Source organism: Lactuca virosa, chromosome 4 (genome assembly GCF_052849685.1).
Source record: "Lactuca virosa cultivar CGN04683 chromosome 4, Lactuca_virosa_CGN04683_v6, whole genome shotgun sequence".
Taxonomy (NCBI): Eukaryota; Viridiplantae; Streptophyta; class Magnoliopsida; order Asterales; family Asteraceae; genus Lactuca; species Lactuca virosa.
Genome location: NC_136429.1, coordinates 198,579,305 through 198,602,618, shown reverse-complemented (window position 1 = coordinate 198,602,618; position 23,314 = coordinate 198,579,305). Strand labels below are relative to the sequence as shown.

General features: G+C 35.1%; 1 long non-coding RNA gene across 1 annotated transcript; it reads left to right on the top strand.

Moving 5' to 3' along the window:
• Positions 1-384: 384 nt before the first annotated feature.
• On the top strand, positions 385-1,629 carry LOC145168682 (uncharacterized). Its single transcript, XR_013742002.1, has 2 exons — positions 385-497; positions 1,000-1,629. It is a non-coding gene; the product is annotated as an uncharacterized LOC145168682 (long non-coding RNA).
• The last annotated feature ends 21,685 nt before the right edge of the window (positions 1,630-23,314 follow it).

Here is a 23,314-nt window from a genome sequence, read left to right as displayed (position 1 = left end):
TATAAATTTGCACCTAACCACTAACCCTTGCCCTTAATTTTAATCGAAGATGAAGGATTTTAATCATATATTAATGGGTGCAATGATATTGTTTTATTTTGCAGGTATACCAAACAACTGGCAAATAGTCTAGAAAAATGTTTGGAAGGTTGATGGTCAAAATACAATGATGCCACATTGGCGACATCTATCCTGGAACTAGTCTTATTCTTTGGACAACTATTAAATCGCTCTTAAAATAATATATATGCACATAACACATATACGTAATAGATAAACATATTCGGATTAATAACTTTAAATTTTTTCCACCGTCAAATAGATCCAAATTTATATAAAAGGGGTTGAATATTTGCATGTTACATGTTTCGGTTAGGCTAATTTGTCAATGTACTTCGGATAAAAAGCCAAAAGAAATTATATCGATCTCTACCTCAACTTTACGATGCTTGATTCATAAATAGACGTAAGTATGTGTCCATACTTATTGATAAGAGGTATGACTTTATATCACCTTTGCAAGAGTTTTTTGCTTTTAAAATTTCCATTTAGCTTGCTTAAAATGGAATTCAATCTTCTTTTGATCCTTAGTATTGGTGATTTTAATGTTACATGTCATTTTAGTATAATGAAATTTAACTATTACCAATGAAGTTTAAATCTTATTTTTATTACAAGCTAAGAGATGTTGCATGGTTGTATAAAACGAGTTTGATCTTGGTTCGACCAAATGACGGGGGTCAATGGGGTTGTGCCCTTCTGTTAAGGAAATTATTATGGGAAATATTGTTTTTAGAATATATTCTCCATAATTATCTTTGAAACCATAATATCTTATTTATGGATAAAATCAACATTTAATGTTGATTGATGTTTATCTTTGGTAATCAGAAAAATATGAATTCTATAAATCCATAGTTTGTGGTCTTTTGTCAATCCTTTGATTTAAGATTGTTCCTTGAAAGATTATCATCATAATCTGGATTTCATGTAACTTAGGCATATGGTCGAAATATCATATTCGGAAAGTGTTCTCACGATCCTTCAAGCTGATCCAAGTTACTCATCGATTTCAGAAGTCGTCTTCTCCTCCCAAACCCTTAAAATCGAATATGATATTTGTTTCGGTTTTTTGAAATCATAAGTGAATCGGTGAAAGAGATGACTTCCAAGTTCGACAAGTTGGAGAAATTCTAGGGAAATGACTTTTGTCGCTGGCAAAAGAAGATGCACTTTCTGCTAGCTACTCTAAAGGTGGTTCATGTTCTGAGTACCTGCATCAGAAGCACAAGAAGATGAAATTGTGGAGCAGAATAAACACCGTTGCAAGTGGAAGAATGAAGACTACATCTATATAGGCCACATTCTTAATGGTATGTCTGACCCTCTATTTGAAGAAATTATAAAATACCATTGAGTTTAATTATATCGTTGAGGATGCTTCTAGAAAGAAGTTTCTAATAAGCGACTTTAGTGTTATACCCATCTGGTGGTCGAGTTGACCGATGTAAAAAACCTACTTTTATGTATTGATGTAACTTTCTTTTATAGAATCCTACTTTCATTTGTTCCCATTATAGCATTGTACTATGACAACATTACCCCATTATAGTTATATCATTCATATAATTTTTTTTTTTGTATACAATCAATTAGGAGCAATAGAGCAATGTTCTTCTATTTATTCGTCTAACATAAAATCATACTTTTATATCTTATATATAATTTGTATAAAATATTATGATATGTTTTTTCTTATTCAAGCATGGTAATTCAAAGTACAACGCTTAAATAAGAAAACAACAAACTGAATTAAACTAAACTAAATAAACAGTGCCTCAAGAGCAGGATTTAGAGTAAAAATGAAAGTTAGATGCATTAATTACACAAACTAATGAAAGTACATTGTTATTCCTTGCATCTAGCGCAATCAGGGCCTAAATGCGAGATATAGCAACAAACTTTAATTTATTTGTCTAACATACAATCATAATTTTATATCATATATATATATATATATATATATATATATAATTTGTTTAAAGTGTTATGTTAATGTTGTTTTCTTATTCACGCATTGTACTTTCAAAGTACCATGCTAAAATAAGAAAACAAAAAATTAAATTAAATTAAATTAAACAGTTGTAACGCCCCGACTCCCAGGTATAAGTTTTAAAGCCTTATATACATGTTCATGGACCTACTCGACGAGTTGGTTGCCCCAACTCGTCGTGTAGAGGCAGGTTAGCCCGCATGGATTATTGGACCTACTCGACGAGTCGGAGGACCCTGACTCGACGAGTAGGATCTGGAAAATGAAACCCTAATTTCCAGGGTTTTGTACCCTATTTAAAGGGTCATTAGCCTCCAACAGCCTCCCTTACCGTCCCCCTTGACTCAAAAAACCCTAATCGCGATTTTACTCCATCTTTGTGCGTTAAGAAGCTTGGAAAGTGGTGTTTGTGAATAAGGCTTGAAGTCTAAGGAGCTTGGAGCAAAGAAGAGCTTGTGGATCTAACTCTACTTCATCTTGGCATCATTTTGAAGGTAACAAGTCGTTACCTTGACTTTTCTCTAAGCTAGATCTCTTCATGCTAGGTTTAGGGCTATTTCTAGGTTATTATGGAGTTATTTCGGGTATTGGTCATGATCTGAAGTTGTAACTTCAGATCTGGACTCCTCTATGTCCCAAATTCATAAAGTTATCAACTTTACCTTGTAGTGACCTCTCACCATGCCCTAAATCTCATTATAGACTTGGTTTTGGTGTTCTAAGCCTTTAAGACCTTGCATGCACGTAAAGTTTGCAACTTTACGTGGAATCTGTGCCTTAGGAAGCTAGATCTACAATTTAGAGCTTTGGGGTAGCTTAAAAACGTTGGAATGAGAAATGGACCGAGGGGACTCGACGAGTTGCATGGTGGACTCGACGAGTTGCATGGTCAACTCGACGAGTCCGATGAAGATTGGTCGATATTGGTTTCTGCATGAACTCAGTGAGTCAGCAAGACGACTCGACGAGTCAGTTAGGGTTTTCCCGACTTTTGGACACGCATGGACTCGACTAGTTGTCTGGAAACTCGGTGAGTCAACTAGGGTTTTCACGATTTCTCGAGTTCTGGATAGACTCGACGAGTCAGTAAACTACACTCGACGAGTCGAGTCAACATGGACTGTTGACCTTGACCGTTGATTTTGACTTTGACCGGTTTGACTTCTGGGGGTATTTTAGTAAATTGGGAATTTATGGAAGTGGTCCTATGGTGAATATGTTGGATTAGTGTCTAAGTCCATAACTATAAGTGGTATGTACTTGACCCGATTTGGCATGGTCCATTTGGGTTGCACTTCATCGGAACAATTTATATGGATAGTCTTTTGAGAATAGTATGTTTATGATTTATATTAATATATTATAAGTTCTAATATATTAATATGGAATCATATTATTTAATTAGTATTGATCAAGAATTAATTTAGTGATCAAAAGGAACTAATTAAATATGGACTCTTATATATAGTATGGGCCAAGTTCATTTAGGTTGGGCTAAGCTTGCATGGATAGTCCATGGAGTTTTTAACCCATGGATCCTATGGAAATGAAAGGTTATGGGTATTAGGGTTTACATGGATGAAACCCTAATCCTCCATACTATATAAAGAGGTCTTTGGCACATGAAATGGCACTAGTGTGTGAGGATACAAGAGTGGGCTGATTTCTAGTGTGCATTCTATTCTCTCAAGTTTTCCAAGGTGTTTTTGGTGATTTGTGATTCCACTTGAGGCTTCCACACTATTGGGGCTAAGATCTTAAAGATCAAGACTTCAAGCTCCATCAAAAGGTATGTCATCTAACTAGGCTTTTGTAGTAGAGTTGCTTCATATTATGCTAGTTAGGATGAAACCTTGGAATATTGAATATTTGCATGTATAATAGAGAAAATATAGATCCAAGGTTTATAGGGTTGCATGTACACCACAGGAGTGTTAGAATGCTCAAAACCCATCAGAATATAGGTGGTGGAGTTCGTGGGTATGATTCGAGAGTTTGACCTTATCACTACAGTTCGACATTTGTGAGGTGAGTTTTCCTCACCATACTCAAGGGTCTAAGGCACCAAGGTCGGCCCTTTTGGATTGTTATCCTAATATGTTATGCTAGTATGATCTGTTAGATCAGTATCCTGGTAGATAGGATGGTGTTATGTTGTTACGATCTGTTAGATCAGTATCCTGGTAGATAGGATGATGTTATGCTAGTATGATTTGTTAGATTGGTATGCTGGTAGATAGGATGTTATTATGCTGTTATGATCGGCTAGATCGGTTTGTCTGTTTATAGACTGTTATGTGATTATATGATATATGTTCACATGTTTGATTGGTGGTTGAGGCTTATCTGCTTTGTGCGAGAGCCAATAGACCTTGTCATTCCAATCCGATGGTTGTGGGCCGTGAGTATTCCATCCCGAGGATGATTGGACTCATAGTATGTTGGCATTCCAACCTGATGGTTGAGGGCCTGGGGTATTCCATCCCGATGATGACTGGACCCATAGTATGTTGGCATTCCAACCTAATGGCTGAGGGCCTGGGGTATTCCAACCCGATGGTTGACTGGACCCATAGTATGTTGTTTGTGATTATATGTATATTGTTGTGTGTATGGGTATTTTAGGGGAACTCACTAAGCTTTGGACTTACAGTTTCAGTTTTGGTTTCAGGTACTTCGGATGATCGCGGGAAGGCGAAGGCGTGATCGTACAGCTCCTCACACTTTATGATTTTGATTTTTGGGATGGGTCTTATCCTAAGCCCATATTCTCTTCCAATACACTCCAGGTTACTCTAACACCCACTGAGACAAACTTAGTCAAATGCATCAGTCAAAGGTCAAAGTCAACGCCAAAGTTAACGGTCCAGGTGCCCAAATCGCCGAGTTGGTCCTTCAACTCGTCGAGTCCACTCCCAAGTACGAATCGCGATATTGCGATCCAACTCGTCGAGTTTTCCTACAATTCGTCGAGTTCCTCTGCCTTTTAACAGACTCGGGGCAACCCCAACCCAGCTCTCTGAGTTCACCCATGAACTCGTCGAGTTATTCGATCTATCAACCCACTTAATGCATTAAGCCCTTTTTCTTGAATCCAAAGGCTCCAAACCTCAGATCCCTATCCATAGAGATGTCTAGGAGGATAAAGTTTCCAACTTTACTCCCAAGGACCATCCATGAGGCTACAAACTCAAACCCTAAGTCCTTTAAGGAAGGTCTTGACCCATTAAGCCCTTAAACTCTCACCTCGACGTCCCAAAACACAGATCTGGTGTCTAAGGGTGGACAAACCACGTAAAGTTTCTAAATTTACGACCATACATGTTTGAAACACTCTCTAAGGTCCATTTTAGGCTTCAATGAACATATGGCAAGCATGGGACATAGGGACCAATAAAGCTTGCAACTTTAAGCTTCAAAGAGGTCATTTAGGGGTCAGATCTGCCCTAACAACCCCTGGAATCCTCTTATTCTTGGATAACTCGGTCAAAGACCTAAAACCAAGCCAAAACTACAAGAGATGATATCTATTAAGCTACATGTCAAGGTTATGACTTTATACCTCCGAGATGTAGCCTTTGATGTAGGGTTTCTGGATCCAAGATTACTCCTCCAAGCTTGATGTTTCTCTCTTCAATGCTTCCTTCAAAGATCTCATAACAATCACTCTAAAACTCACAAAACTCAAGTAACAAGTGGAAAAACGATCTAGGGTTTCTTCTGGACAAGGGAGGCTGGTAAGGAGGCCAGCCCTAGAAGTTAAGTCCTTTAAATAGGGTGTTATACCCGAAAAATTAGGGTTTTCTCTTCCAGGGCCAACTCGTCGAGTTGATCTTCCAAAACGTGCGTGCCACATATTTCCAACACGTCAAGTTTAAGCCTTAAACTCGACGAGTTGACCTTTAGAAATAAGGTTTTATTCCCATAATTAACCTTCTAAATTTCGGGTGTTACAGAGAGAGAGAGGGAGAGAGAGAGAGAGAGAGAGAGAGAGAGAGAGAGAGAGAGAGAGAGAATGTGCAGCCAATAAGAGAGAGAGAGAGAGAGAGAGAGAGAGAGAAGAAAGAAAGAATACTCATGTTTCAATATGTTATAACGCCAAACACTCATTACCATAACATGAGGGTGGGGCGGTGTTCATGGTGTTATAACGTCGTTATGGCATGCCACAAAAGATCTCAACACCCCTTGACGAGCCCATACCCAATAACATTAGAATCAAGTAGATTCGATGTTTTTTCACGACTGCAAGTTGTATTATGTAGTTGGTAGTTAGATTTACCTATTTTTATCGTACTGGGGATAGAAATGAGGATGTTACATATCTGATATTTTTAAAGACGGTATATACAGAAATGTTAGATCTATCTAAGAAAACGACATTTTCGTAGGTATTTAAATGTAAATAATGTTAAAGGGCAGAAAAAGCAGATTGTATCCGTCTTCCATTTTATTCTTCGTTTATCGGAATATGCAAAATTAGAGTGTTAAAAAAAAAAAAAAAAAAAAAAAAAAAAAAAAAAAACTTAGATAGGGGACCACCGGAGACACATTTCTTACCTCTTTTCGTAGATGGGTTGGCCCATGTAAAAAAAAGAATTAAACCCACAAGCTATCATAACTAAACCTACGCGGCTACTCCCATACTATTTGTCATTTGCCAAAAAATATGTAAGTTTTTTTAATTATTTCTTAGAAAATGTTTTAATGTGATTAATCTTATTTGTGTTTTTTACTCTTTAAGTATATTAAACTCGTTGTTTCTTTAGGATCTCATTAATAAATAAAAAGATCATCAATAAAAAGATAAGTAATTATTCTTAAAGTCTTATGTTTACCATTTACCAAAACACGTTTATCCTCCTAATACATGCTTATGCAATCATAAACATCATTCACGATTTGAAATACTTGCAGTTTGACTATAATCAACTTCATTTCTATCTACTAGTTATTATACCTTGTAGATTTAATTCTTTTTTTCTTAAACTATTTCAGTATTTTGATAATTAACAAATAGTATGGGAGTAGCCGCGTAGGTTTAGTTATAGAAGACGTGTTGAAAAGGGGATATGTCATGCACCCCACACAAACCTCATCCTGCATTTGCAAGCTAAGTGCCATCTCATGATGGGGTGTGCGTGCCACGGCTTCACCCAAGCTACCTCCACTTACATAATCATTTAAATAACATTTTTTCAAAATTAGTAACCATTAATACATTATTTAAATACTTGGTTTAGAAAACGACTTATTGTGTATAACATTATATTGAATTAAGATTTATATGTTAAAGTCGTTATAATAAAATTACAAAAAAGGTAGCCTAAACTAACAATGTATTTATGCTATAGATTTGAGAGAAAATTGCAAATTTAGCCAAATACACTAATTATTTTGTGGAAAATAGTCAAAAAAAAAAAAAAAACCAAAATTGCAAATTTAACCACTAAAATCGCAGATGGAAAAGTCCATCTGCGATTTTGTGATGCCCATCTGCGATTTCATGTTAGTCACTATAAAAACGTTTTTTTTTCTTCATTTTTCACTATCTTTCTTGGAGAATCTCTCTCTCTCTCTCTCTCTCTCTCTCTCTCTCTCTCTCTCTCTCTCTCTCTCTCTCTCTGCGATTTTCTTAGAGCTATAATGGACGATTTCTTCAACAATCCCGAAAATATGGTAAGATCTTAACTCATTTTGTGTTTTAATCAACATTTATTAAGTGTAGGTTTTGTTCATTTAGGATTTATTCTATTAGTTTTTGAAAAAAAAAACCCAAAATATATTGTGTGTTATTGGGTAATTGTGTTGTATTTGATAGATAGAGTAGTATATATTAGTAGTATTTATTAGTAGCCTTGAAGTTTTGATGCTATTTGGTTAGTGGTTGTATGAATGTACAAGTATACAATGCGTAAAGTGTGCATTGAGTTGTTGTACATATGATAATTTTTTTGTTAATAAGTTTAGTGAAATGAGTTTTTTAATAAGATGATACTTATTATTGATTGATGTGGTATTACATTTGCATATTTTTAGTCTATATACGGTTTAGTTTTTTAAATTAGTGTTTATTTAGTTGTCGTTACTATGAAAAAATGGTTACAATATGGTTACATATTTTTAGTCTACATGTTGGTTTACGCATTGTTATGGTTGTAATTTGAATGTTGGTTTATTTATTCCATTTAATATCCGGATATTTTTAAAGAAAATAGTTGTCATTTGAATGTTGGTTTATTTATTCCATTTAATATACCGATATTTTTAAAGAAAATAGTTGTTACAATATGGTTATATATTTTTAGTGTCCATGTTGGTTTACACATTGTTAATATGTTGTTTTTCAACATGATTATAGAAATTTAAATGTTAAAGTTGTTGTCAACCTAAAAGGATCGGGGTACAACATTTGGGAAGTATTGGAGGTGTTGCATGGTGCACGACACGAAAGTTTTTAGACAGACTGTATTTGCTTACTTGTTAGACGTCCCTCATTTACAAGGGGACGAATTGTTGTTCCATAAAATGTTTCTTCATCAGCTACGGCCGGACGTTGTAGTATCCTCAGATGGCATAAAACGATTATATTTTAGAATGGGGGATATGAAAATGGTTTATGGCCCGGAAGAGTTTTGTTTGATAACCGGGTTTAATTTTGGTGTGTATCCCAAAATGATTGGGAAAAAAGTCTTAGAAAAAAATCTTAGTAGTCAAAAAAGATGTTTATTGCGGGAATGTCTATTTCCGAACCATACAAATAGTTCGGTGAAAATCTGTGACTTGAAAAGTTTTATTTTAAATCATCATTTCTTAGAAGCTACGGATGATGATGCAGTTAGAGTGTGTCTTATATACGTTTTGTGTGAAAGATTTTTGGGAAAAGACTTAAATGACCGGGTGCCGCAAGACTGGTTTTTTTTGGTCGAGAATTTGGATGTGTGGAACATGTATTTTTTTTTTGTCTAGTTTGAAAGTTTCATATTATTAATGTTAATGTATATTATAATTAATTTTTATTTTTTGACAGTTTTGCTTGGGGTAGCTATCTGTGAGAGTTTACCTACGATTACCTTGAGGATACGTGTAACAAGATAGATAGATATTTTTCACTACCGGAGCGTCGCCAAACTTTTAAATACTCCGTTTCTGGATTTACAGCGCCATTTAGGGTATACAAATTTATTATTATTTGTAAGATGTTATTGCTATGTTAGTTATTTTAATTTTTATTACTATAATTGTGAAATTGTAGATATGGCTATATGAGATGCTTCCAACTGTTCGTGCTGGTGGATATGCGTTACGAAAAAACAGAGACACACCTCGGATCAAACGATGGAGTGGTACCAAAAAATTGAAATAGGTTGATGTGAACAAGATTTTTGACATGACAAATGTTTTTAAATATTATTTTAATTTTAAAAGATTAATGATTGCACTTTTATTTGCATTTTTAATATGTTACATTGTTTTAGGAGGGACGACGACCAAGACATAGCATGTCACCGAGTGATGATGAGATGACGTCTTCTTATTATATGTCATGTCAAGAGTATGTATATGGTGAACAAAATTAAGTTTCATCCCCAGTACGGGACCATTTTAGGAGACAAAATGAATCTACGTCTAGTATGTCTTCTAGTGGTCGCTCTCACGGTCGAGGTGGACATAGTGGGAAACCAAGCTTAGAGGAGGTGTTGAAAAGGCTACATGCACTCGAGCAACAGGTGTTTATGAACCGATAACCTACTAAGGTGTTTGTAGAAGAAGTGGACGTCATAAGATTGTATATGTTCCCTCTAAAATGTGTCCTAGACCAAGTTTCAAGATTTATACTTTTTAAGTATTCCCATACCGATTCTTTTGTCTTTTTCATTAGGTCCATGGCAGCATCAAAACCATCAACTGTATACGCTCTACAAGCCTCCCAAAAAATTCCTTTAACTGTTTTACTCTTCCCGTATCTAGCTACTATGTTGAAATACAAATGGACACTACATATTCCGTGATGAGCGTGAGGAAAAATGTTGGCAACAGATGTCGCTATAGATGGAGACCTATCAGATATAATTGTAAGCTCCTCCATATTGCCTATGCAATCACGTAGTTTTTGAAAAAATCATGTCTAAGAATCTGTACGCTCATTTTTGCATATACCATATGCGGTAATATTTGGTTTTGTCCGTCCTTAGTAATTGCAAGTAACATGGTACCTTTGAACTCGCCATTTAGGTGGGCTCCATCTACTACAAGGGTCGGCTTACAAAAATTAACAAAAGTGCGTACCTACAATACACTGTATATCTATTCAAATACACCAAAATAAAACAAATAATAATAAAATATAATAATACTAACCGAGCAACCAAGTGTGACGTACAAGAACTCAAAACGATCTTCACCATCTGTTTGAATATGTGTCACGGTACCCAGATTATGTTTGACCAAATTGTGGAAAAAAACCGGAAGTTTAGTAAATGAATCTTCTTTCGTACCCCTTAACAACAACAGTGCATATTGCTTCGCACGTCAAGCCTGATGGTATAAGATATTGATATTCAATTGAGCATTCATATCATTAATAATATCTTGTCGCCGATATACTCTACTATAATCTTCAGCCAAAACATCATCAAGATATTCACCAAAAACATATTTGTTTGCTTTTCGATGATTAGGTTGCAAAATTGTTGAAGAACATGTGTGTACGTCAACAATTTTTTTCACTTGGAAAAGTCCGCCAAAATTTTTAATTCCATTTGCTCTTAGTAACCAAGAACAATTTTTCCCAACACAAACAACCTCATACCTTGATTTGGTCGATCTACTTGTCCTCGTCTGAAAACGTTCTCGAAGACATTTTTTCCCAATCGCCCGTTTTAGAAGCTCTTTGTTCTTAAATATAGTGAGACATTCAATCTTTTGAACATTGATATCTACCATCTGTGCTGTGATATCTTCATTGACATCAATTGGACATGCTGGTACATGGGGCATACCGTAAAAAAGGTTATCGGGAAACATAGCTTTAACTTCATCACCTAACTCATCTCTATTAGAATTGCTTTCTAAGTCGGTTATATCTAAAGCTACATCAGCAACATCAACATAATCCCCGTAACCATGTACATTTTGATCTTTCTGAGTCATAACTTTTTTCTTTTTACTTTTATCTACTACACGCCTATTCATAACTTTAACTTCTTGTTCGGAAACATCGACACAATGACCACCCATGTCATTAAGATATGTACCAACATCATCATCACCAACATACTTGTAATTCTCAGGATCCACATAGTGAATAGGTGAATACCTCACATTAACATTTTCAGCAACATTATGAAATTGAGCTACACTAGGAGTCATGAAAGTACCTATTGGATTGTTGCTCCCTTTATCGTTGCATAAATTACCAACCGACTCATTTCCACTCTCACCACCCTCCGTAACCGCATCACCTTCATCAACCACCACAAACACTTTCACAACCCTTCCTCCACTCGATTTGATTACATTGATCAACATTCTAACATCTATGTCTTCAACCATGGCTATATAATGATTCAATTCGGGATTATGGAAACGAAGACTAATTTTATATTTGTCTAACAAACCGGTTTTCCTTCTCACCAAAGATACAAACTAACTATAACTAATATACTCAGAAAATATCAAAGAAAATTCAGAAATACCTCCTTGTGGACATACGTATTCAAGATTTGTTTCAAAAACTTTCCACCTCCCACCCGTTACAACGCAAATCAAATATTCATACATTTTTTTAGAGAGGTTTTCAACAAATTTTCCAAAGAAATAACAACAAAAATGATAATTTCTTGAAAAAGTTTATATATAATAAGATTGTTTCGTAGTCAAAACCTATCATTTTCGTAGTCAAAATAAAAAAATAAAATAAAATAAAATAAAAAACCAAAAAAACTTCGAAAAACCGCAACTGAAACACAGAGGAAATTGCAGATGGACATAGTCCATCTGCGATTTTAGGGTGAAATAGGCCATATATATACAACGAAAAAAAACCACATGCGAACGTACGAGTGGCTAAAGCACAGACGTGCTTTAGCCACTTGTACCTTCGCAGATGGCATGGCGAAATCGCAGATGGCTTATACCCATCTGCGATTTTAGTGGCTAAATTTGCAATTTTGTTTTTTTTAGCTATTTTCCACAAAGTAGTTAATTATTTGGCTAAATTTGTAATTTTCACGATAATTAATCATTAATAGCAATATCTAATCGTTTGTTTTTTATACTGTTAATAATAAGATAACTAGTTCATGTGGAATTGGATTTGTATTTTTTTGTTCTAGAATCTATATTTTTCCTATCATTACTTTGAGGAAAAAAAAGAAAGAAAGAAACCTTTGTATTATTTGGGTCGGACACTAAGCAATGCTTAAAAGTACAAAAAATCAAAAATGAAAGAAACCGATCAAAAGTAAAAGCAAGGAGAACAATTCAAAAAGGCCGTGAAGTCCACAGTCCACAAGATAGATACATCATACATCGGACTAAAGGGCCCAATTGCTTCCTTGTTAATGTTGTGTTAATCATTATAAAATTAAAAATAAAATAAAATAATGTTTTAATCGATATAAAAGTAAAAGAAAAAAAATATATACTTCGGGTGGTGGTATAATTGACATGCTATATTATACGGAGCTTTTGAAATCAATTTTATAAATTATCATTAAAAATATATTAATATATTTTTAATCAATTGTCCTTTTATGTAATTTTATATATTTCAAAAGCTATCGGCTACTTTTTCCAAAGACTCATATAAAAAATAAAACCTGCAGTTTCCTGCTACACGCTACCAGCTACCCGATATCAGCTAACCGCTAACCGCTTACAGCTAACAACTATTTTTGCCAAATACGTCCTAAAATGAGTAGTTTATATTTGTCTTACCGGTTTTTTTTTTGTTACATTAGCGTCACATTATATTTGTGACAGCCTGTCATTTAGAAGTGTTTATCACTTTTGCCATAATATATAGTTTTTATTTAAAACTAAAAGTAATGTATATAAAAAGTTAAAAACTGATATATAAGTTTATATAAAACTAAAATTTCATTAAAATTAAAAAAATAAATACATTTGAAATTAAATAAAACACAACAGAATTGAAATTAAAATAAAACACCAACATTTGAAATTATAATAAAACACAAGACAACTTCATTTGACATATTGACACTATTTGTCAACCTCCTTATAACTTGCCAAAACTCTACAAATCGGAAATGCTTTTGTTTATTGTACAGAAATTTTAAGAGCATTGGTTGACCATAGCCCACCATTTTCATGCATTGTGAAACCGTTTGTTCTTCTTCATTTGGCGAAAAGTTGATCTTTATTTTGGTGTTGCCCTTCACCTACTTCTTGGTTGTATCATTTGATGATTCTGTTCCAGAAAAAGACTCATTTACGAGATAGTTGTGATTTTGATATTCACTTACATCAACCCATGCACGAATCAAAATGATATTTTCATCCATGGTCCAAAATTCAACAATTGTGAGAGGTGAAGAAAGTTTGAAGGTGGTCGAAAATAAAAAAAACATTGGGAGAGATAAATGAAAAAGGATTGAAGGTGGTGGAAAATAAAGAGGATATTGGTATTTATAGTAGTTGATGAATGCTTTAGATTTGAAATTTCAAAAGAAAAACGATTATATTTTTGGTAAAATGAGGTATTTTTTGAAAGTGGTAAAAAAAGAAAAAAAAACCACTCTTTCTCCTTTACGCTCGGTTGTCGAGCTAACCCTTGCAGCTCGGCATGTTGAGTTGGTGGTGCGACATTCGCCGAAGACACGTAGGATGTGCCGAGCACGTTATTGGGCAACTTCATCTAGCCTTAAAAAAATCGATTAGTGTAGTAATGAACGGTCTAATATGTCAAAACATTGCATAAATTATTGAAAAAAGTAAAAATGATTATTATCAATGTTTCTCACCGGCCAGACAAACCAGTTGGACTAAACTAGTCCAACTGGGCTCTTCACCGGATCAATTAAGATATGTTTTTGTATATTTATGAATCGGATTGAACCGTCAGATTTTACCATAAAAACTTAATCATTGACCTGATTCGTTACAAAATCCGATTTCAATCTAATAGAAAAAATAATATCATGTTACATATTTAAGTTTATCTTCTTTAATTTTCAACAAGATTGCATAAATACATAACTTATATTTTATAAAAAAAAATTATGAAACAAAACATCAAACTATTTTAACTTAATATTCAATTGTTTTTTATTTTTAATTCACTATTTTATATGGCTTACATTGATGAATGAACCCAATATTTTTGTTTCTTAGAAGAATCAATCTTTTAATGTTTAGTAAAAAGATTTTATTAAATTTATATATTTTATTTCAACAAAGAGTGGAGATTTGTGAATTACAAGTGTTGGGTACTTCGATTTAAAGTGTTAGGTGGACTAACATATCATATAATTCTTGACATTTAATATCTTGTAGTTCTTGTTATATATTTCAACTCCAAAAGCATACATTCAATAAGAACTCTTTTACTTTTTGAACTAATACTTCTATTTCTTGGTTGAAGAAGATCAAATTAATCATTTATATTTGAAAGATTTTAAATAGTATATGAAGGTTCACTAAGAAATACATTATATTATGCATTGCAGCTATAGAATAATCATTCATATTTTGGAAACCGTGTTGACGTACTTCGACAACCCGTTGTACCGGTTGACCCGTGAACCATTCCTCACACTAGTTCAACTAAAAAACCGGGTTTTAAACATTGATTATCATCATGGAATAAAAAAACTAAAACGGTAGAATTAATTAATCTTTAATGCAATTACTCTTATATAGTAGTGTTTTTTCAGTAACAAATATAATTTACTCGTAAACTACATATCAAAGGGCTTCTAGCCAAATTTAAATCCACACTTCTAAACTCTCCTAAACCTTAAACTGGGCATCCACATCTCACCTCACTGCTCCCTACTTATTTCTGACACATCTGATCCACTCTTTTTTTGTAAAACCCTGGTTCGAGTCGAATCATAATTCGGGGCTGTGACCCGATGATCAATTATCATAAGGCTTTGGGCCTTGGGAAAAGAGAGGTTTAGACCCATTTGGTTGTGGATAAGGTAGGTGGTGGGTACCAAGAGTTCAGTTTGTGCTTCGGAGCCCAACGGTATAATGGTAAAAATGATGGTTCGGGCCTTTCATGGATTAAGGATTTTAGTTCGAGGTGTTTTAATTCAAAAGTAATTATATAGGGTTGTAAAGCTCCTCATTACCTTTCCGTGGATATAAAGATCAACGAAAACGGAGTTGGGACGCAAAAGTTATGGCCATCAGAAGATAGGTCGGTAAGGAGCATGTCGTGTACGATGGGCGTACAAGGAATGTATATTAGGCGTACATCGTTGGAGTAATCGCGAAGGCTCCTTCGCGAATGCTAGTGTTCACGACTCAATCTCAAACCCTAATTTAGGGTCTTGGACCCTACTTAAAGGCCTTAACTCATTCTCAAACCCTCCTATCTTCAACCTCTATCCCATTTAACCATAAGTTTGAAACCCTAGCCTCTCTTGTGTGAATTTCAAGCCTTTGTGTGATTTTTGGTGTGTCTTGGAGAAGAAGGAGATCTTGTTAGAAGCATTGCTTGGCTTGGAGATTGTGAATCCAAGCTCTAATCATCTTCATCAACTTCGAGGAGGCATAAAGTTTTTAACTTGATGACTCTATGTGTTAGATCTAGTCTAGGGTTTGTTTTGGGTTTATTGTGGTCCCTTGAGTCATCCTTGTGAGTATGAGCTACCCCAGGAGCTTAGAATATTAGATCTTAGCATTTCTAAGGTTGTTGGTGCATAAAAATGTCATCTTGATGGGTTTTGATGAATCATGCTTAAGTTGGTGTTCATATTATGGGTTTAAATGGATAAAAACAGGTTTTGGGTCCCATTAAGACATGCAAAGGAGGAAAGTTGGCAACTTTATGGTTTAGACCTTATTTAGAGGTTAGATTTGAGTTCGGATGTTTTGGTCTTAAGCATTAAGTGCTTCATGAAAATTTTGGTCACCTGGTGGGAACGTTAGGAGTATGTATGTGTACGCTCAACTTAATGCATGAAGTCCCCGTACTGGAGCTTTAGCAAGTTGTACCTTGTGCTTCAGTGGGTCGTACGCGGGGCGTACGCCAAAGATCTTCTTTTGGGCCTTGGGTCTTTTTGGAGTTTGGGTCATGGGTTATTGGATCAAATATGAGAAGAGTAAAATGGTCTTTTACCCATTGGAAGGATAGGATATGGTATGCGACCTTGTATTTTGGGAAATTGTATTAAATTATTGATTAGGGATATTTTGGTTGTGTTCAGTGTGAGGATTCCGGTAGCAGCAACGCATGTTTTTCGATTATCTCGGATTGAGGTGAGTCTCCTCACTGTACTTTTGGATCGAAGGCACCAATGTCGTCCCGCTAGGATCTGTTATGCTAGTTGTCTTTGTGACTCTTGCATAGTATGTTGGGCTAGGCCCATTTATATGATGGGTTGGGCCCATGGATTAGGAAGGGCTAGGCCCATTGTATGTTATGTAGGATGCTAGCTGTCTCTATGACTCTTGCATATGTATGTTGGGCTGGGCCCATTGACTTGGAAGGGTTGGTCCCAATGTGCAGGCTAGGCCTAATGATATGTATGGTATGTGGTATTTTGGGGAGCTCACTAAGCTTTGTCCTTACGTTTTTATGGTTATGGTTTCAGGTACTTCCGGTTCGAAGGGGAAGGGCCCGACTTGATCGCAACGCGTCCACCCATGTTTCCGCAACTATATGATTTTGGGATTGTACTCTGATAACTGTTTTTATTCTGACATACTTTTGAATGATTTGTGATGCGTCTGAACTAGCTACACCTAATTTTACCTCCTAATCTACTAGCTATTCGACCCAGGGCAGTGTACCCCTTCGCAAATAGTATAACACAAAAGTCAGGTATCGAACTCAGGGAACGATTTTAATTAATTAATCTACTCACTATTAAATTAACCTAAAATTCTAGCAAAGTAAATTTGTTTATATCCAATTTTGCAAGTTTAGATAAACTTAAATTATCAACAACTAATTCAATCAATTATGAAAAACACTCTTGTTAGTTCGAATCCACTTTCCCTCATTATTTAGTTATTAATTAAGGATAATTCTCTTTGGTTACCAATTAATATTTTATTAGCAATTCAAGTCCAAATTTACTAATGTTGAATTAATTCATGTAGATCTATGCATAGTCACACATAATTTAACACTGAATCAATTATTAAATGGATTGGAGCTATGTAAGATTGATTAGGTAAACACAATATTATAATCACAATATATGTTCTCTAGCATAGCCAAAACTAATACTTTGATTACTTAACTAAGATTGGTTTGATCATAGCTCTAGCAATTCAATGGTCACTAAATTACTAGGTGTCAAGTTCATGCAATTCAATATTCACTAACTACACAAAACATGAGTTTAAGCAACCCTAAGTATCAAGTTCTAACATGCTAGGTATAAACAATCAAACACAAGCAAACAACCAACTAAAAGAATCCATAATCAAATTACTAGTTCATGAGTTCCAGCTTCATCTAGCTAACAGGAGCAGCTAGATTTAGCTACTCATACTAACAAACAAACAATTATACTTCATAATCAAAAGCATAGTAATGTACCAAATCAAAAAGTAAACTATGTTCTTCTTCTTCCTCCTTGGTGTATTACCAAGTTTCTAGCCTCTAAACTTCTGAAAATCGTCTTCTGGAAACTCTCTCCAATCCAGCCAACCTCCCAAAATCGTGAGATCAAGGATATATATATATATATATATATATATATATATATATATATATATATATATATATATATATATATATATATATTTCCGAAATAACCCTACTCACGTCGTGAGCAAGGTATCTCACGTCGTGAGCTCGGTAGCAATCCGTATCCAACACGAATTCTTACTTCCAGATGTTTATCTTCTAGAATATCTATGCTCACGTCGTGAGCCTTCACTCCTCACGTCGTGAGGACGTTTTTAGTTGAATTCTTCATTTTTTAAGCTTTTAACCTCCAAAGTTCCAATCTTGTCGCTTTTAGCCCTTTTTCTTCAAGATGACTTCTTCTGGCTACAAATTGTAATTTAATCTTATAAGTACCACTTATCTATGCAAATAACCAAAATATTAATCAAAATGTATTCAAATATTGCCTAAAAATATGTATAAATATGGCAATATCAAATACCCCACACTTATATTTTGCTTTCCCTCAAGCAAATCTAATTATTTTAAATTCAAACTTTCATCACTAGCATCACATAGAACAATCCATTTCGAACTCATCCATTATACCAATACCTCAATGCGCATATTTGTGTCTAAGGTCCTAATAACTTCCCAATCCTAATACTCACAATCCTTATGAACCTTCACCCTTAGCTTATACGACACTCATTTTTGCAACCCTCCGAATCAATCCCTAGAAACCTTTCTTAACCTCAAGGTATTTTTGGTTAAGCTACCCAAGCATACATAATCTAGAAATTACAACTTTAGATACCACAATGGAGCTCTTGGAATTCTTCACTTCTTTGAATAATTGATCTTTGATTTCTTTGAATTCACCACCTTTTTGTTTGATTTTTGGTATCTTCAACTTTTGATTCTTTGGAATTTTGATCTTTTGATCTTCATACTTGATAGCTCCAAAATTCTTCAACTTTTTGGTAATTTTCTCTCTCTCTCTCTCTCTCTATATATATATATATATATATATATATATATATATATATATATATATATATATATATATATATAACTCACTTTTTTCACTCAAATCCTACATGCTTAAGCAATGAAGCTTAACTTCAACCCTTATTAGTTAAAGATATTAGTCTAAGTGCAATGACTACATAAGCTCTGCTGGATAGATTTCAGGTACACGCTGCAAAACTTTTTATGCCACATAAACTACCAGATTACCATTCATATCACATGACTTTTCACTAGGAATGGGAAGCCACAAATATACTATAACATATGTTGGCTCAGTTAAACATTTGAGCTCTCATCGGATCATCCCACATAACACTGGCAACTTAAGTTTAAACTATTATTACTAGAATTAAATTTTAGATTATTATTCCAAATCTATGTCTAAAAAAATTTTAAATTTCTAAATTTCCTAGTAATGTACTTTTTCGACCCTACCCCACACTTATTACATACAATGCCCTCATTGTATGCATAAAATAATTTAAAAGCAATAAAATGGAGAAAAAGGAACAGATTCCCCTGGGGTAGTAGTGGCGAGATCAAATTTTGAACGTGTGGATAACTTGTACATCTTGATTATGGACTTCTTCTAATATGGAACTTGGATCTTCAATAAGTGAGATATGTGAATGTGCTGACAAAAATTGGAACCGAGACTTCAATCTTCAATAGATGCGGCGTAGAAAAATCTTCAAAGTATAATAGGACAATGTGGGAAAGCGTACGTCACATTGCATGGTCGAGAAAATGAGTCATTAGCAGCTTCATGATATTTCCAACAAGGGAAATAGTGACCTATAAAAGAAATATGCAATAAAGGTCTTATATATTGATGAAATTATGGACTCACGACGTGAGGTTTAGGGATCACGACGTGAGGTCGATTGAAATCGAATTCTGAAAGTCATTGATAACGGGCTCACGACATGAGGAATAAGTTAACTGGGGGCATAGAAAGTGGTTTCTTCAATTCTTCTGTCATTTTATGTCTTAATAGATTAAGACCCTTCTTAAACTCTATATCTCGTGACTCTTCTATAACTTGTTTCTCTCTCGATCAACCCCACACTTATCTAAGATTGTGGGTCTCGACTCTCGACTCTAAATATCCGACTAAACATGAATACGCACTCATATCTCTAATAATCCTTCCTGCGTTTCCTCTCACAAAATTCTGAAAATAACAACCAAAGGAAGTGAAAAAAGAAACATAACAATCTCAAAATATCGTTACACAACCAAATCAAAACAAACACACAAAAAATAAACTAAAATAAACCCAAGTAAAATAAAATTAAAGGATAAAACTAATCATCATCTTCCTCGTCATGTGCTCCGGTAGTTCCGGCCCCATCTCCACCCCGGTTTTGATATTCACTCCACGTAGGACATATGGGATAATGATTTCCCAAGTGAGGTGGTTGCTCAACATTCAAGTGTCTAACCAAGTTTTCCACTATTCCCCCGATCCAATTAACACTAAAAGATAATTGATAAAAATAACCCGACATATCTCCTCCAAAAATGGCACCTCCCATGGGTGCATTATGATGCACCGGCTGTCCTCTATCTCCTCGTCCTCTTACATTTCTTCTCCCTCGGGGCCTCGGCTGGTGTTCAGGTTGTTCATGAGGCTCCATATCATCATCAATAGGTATGCTCCAATGTGAACCCATGTTGACTACAACACACATTAACTCCAAATAACCCATATAGAGATCATCCCCAGGCATGCGTGTCAACGTCCTAGTCAAGCGCGGTGTAAGAAGACCATATGACCTTGCAAGGCAAGTGACAAAGTGGCCCCATTAATGGGGTTACAGGCTCGGGAAATAGCGGCCTTGCTACCCAAATAACTAGCCAAATGATACGGGATGTTGCAAAAAACTCCCGGCATGACAATGCCCCATAGGAAAAATAAGTTCAAGCTCGTAACTTTGTCCCCATGCCTCTTGTGGTTGATGGAAAAAGTGATCAACCGGTGAAGTAGTCGATGAATCGGAGATTAGATATGACTCTCCTGCGAAACACCCGAATGAAATGCCCCATTGTCAATCGTTCCCCAAAAATCATACCCAGATGCTCCTGACAAATATTATCGAGCCGCATATCTCAAGAAAAGGTCGAAAACTAGTAACCGTGTCTCATGCTCCTCATAAATCCCCATTCGCCATTCAAATTCGGCGAGGCTGCATTCCCTAAACTCTCCACCAAGGCAAAAAACTAAAGCCCTCGAGTAAGATGGATCGAAAGTGGCCTCTTCAAAAGAAACAAAGGCGAAGAACTGAACACAAAGCTCTTGGAAGACTGGCTCACTAATGGAAAATATATTCCTCCACCCGTTACAGGTGAAAGCAAAGCCATCCACAGAAAAATTCTTTGTCAAAAATGGAACCATCCTTTCCATTAATCCAATTTCTCCTAACCTCATCCAGTCAATTCTCAGGGATATGGCAAATTCTCTGTTGTGCAACCATCCCAACTTGTTGGTGAAATTAGTGACCACATTTGTAGGCATGTCCACGGGAAGTTGGTACAATAGGTGGCGGGAAGACACATGCCCTTGAAATTGCTCATCAGACCTCCTTGAAGCCATTTTCTGCAAATGCAAATAAACAAGAAACAACCAAAAACATATTCATAACATTAGACAGATTTAACAAAATAGAAAAGCCAATTACCCAGGACTTACGTCGTGAGCCGGAAGCTCACGTCGTGAGTTCGTAATCTGTAGTTAAAATCGGACATGGAAGGAACAAAATCGGACTCTATTCATTATTGGGGTTTACTAACAAGTCGATACTAAACATATATTGATGACATGCAGTGGAGGAATCGCATATCTAGGCATAAATTTCGACATTCAACCAAACCACAAACCCTAAACATTAAATCAAACAAATTGGTCAAACTAAAGCATTAAGAGTAGGAATTGTTTACCTTAAATCGGGGATTACGTAAGCAAGAAAGTAGAAGTGGAAGACAAGAACTGAAATCGAGTGTGGGGGACCAGATGTGACAACTAGAAAATTTTGGGCCAAACTAAGTCTAAGAGGTCTTGTGTACAAGTGTATCCACACTATATATCTATGTAACTTGATGCAATAATGTTATTTGAAAGCCAAGAGGGTGCCATTTTCATGATTAAAGATAATATGCACTTGGAAATTATGTTGAAATAAACCTTGAAAAATCAATGCAGATCAAACAAGAATCAAATAGTTTTAACATAACAACATGTATTTATGCAAGGACCTTGAATTCTTGAGTTCGAAGGCCATCATCCTTGTGGTCTATATTACTTAAGATCAAAATCAAAATGCCTAGGAAGTATTAAGACTGAAATCAACCCCAAGCAAGCCCACTAGGGTCGAAAACACACATTAAAGATCCACTAAGGCCGAAAACACCATGGGAAAAGGCCTAGGACCGAAATCAATTAGTGGAATCAAGTCTAGGACCGAAATCATGTATGATTACGATCATGCTAAAGTATTTAGAAGTGTTTGCGGTCATGGATGAGGGTAAGACAAGAAAGGTTGACTTTAGGAGTTGAAAGCTAACCCATTTCCAATACAATCACAGTAAACCACATAATAACCGCCAAATAACAATGCCTTAACCTCCAGTTAACCGAGCACACATCTTATCATATCCATCCTTTTATATTGGATGAAAACCACTCCCTCACATACCACAATTCCATTCTACTTACTGTGAAAACTCCATTGCTCTCAAGAGGTCAACTTTCAAGCATTAAAGAGGCTTATTTCTTCAAGCATTCTTCTTAGGTTTGGTAAGTAAATTCGATACTTCTTAGAATCCTTTACACTCTTATGTTTAGATCATTCCATTTACACACTTTAAATGTGTTAAACCCTTAGGATAACATTATTCTCAAGGAAGTTCATCAACTCCATTCAAGTATTTAGACTTGAAAAACTTCTCAACACCTCTTCAAATCAACCACAAAACCACTCAAGGTGAGTTCATACACCACTTTTTTTTGAGATTTTTTCATTTTTTTGGGGGGAATATAAGCAAAACTATATTATAACAAAATGTTGTTATATGTGTTCATCTATATGTTGTGTATAAGGTTTTATGTGCATGCTATGTGATTCTACTAGTTATTTCCAGCTTTCATGCACAATATGGTTAAGTTATAGTATGAAACTATATAAAAACAAGTTTTTAAATTATACTACATGAACAAAGAAGAAAATTATGACTTTTATGATAAAAGGAAATTTCCTATCAAGGATGAGTTTCATAACTTTACTAAGACAATATTCTCTTGGGTTAAACCAAGTGATGAACTTCCTAAACCTATTATTCTTGGTATAACAACATTTATAAATGAGTTACTTTTCTCTGACTCTACAACTTTTTCAGCTAAACTATAATGG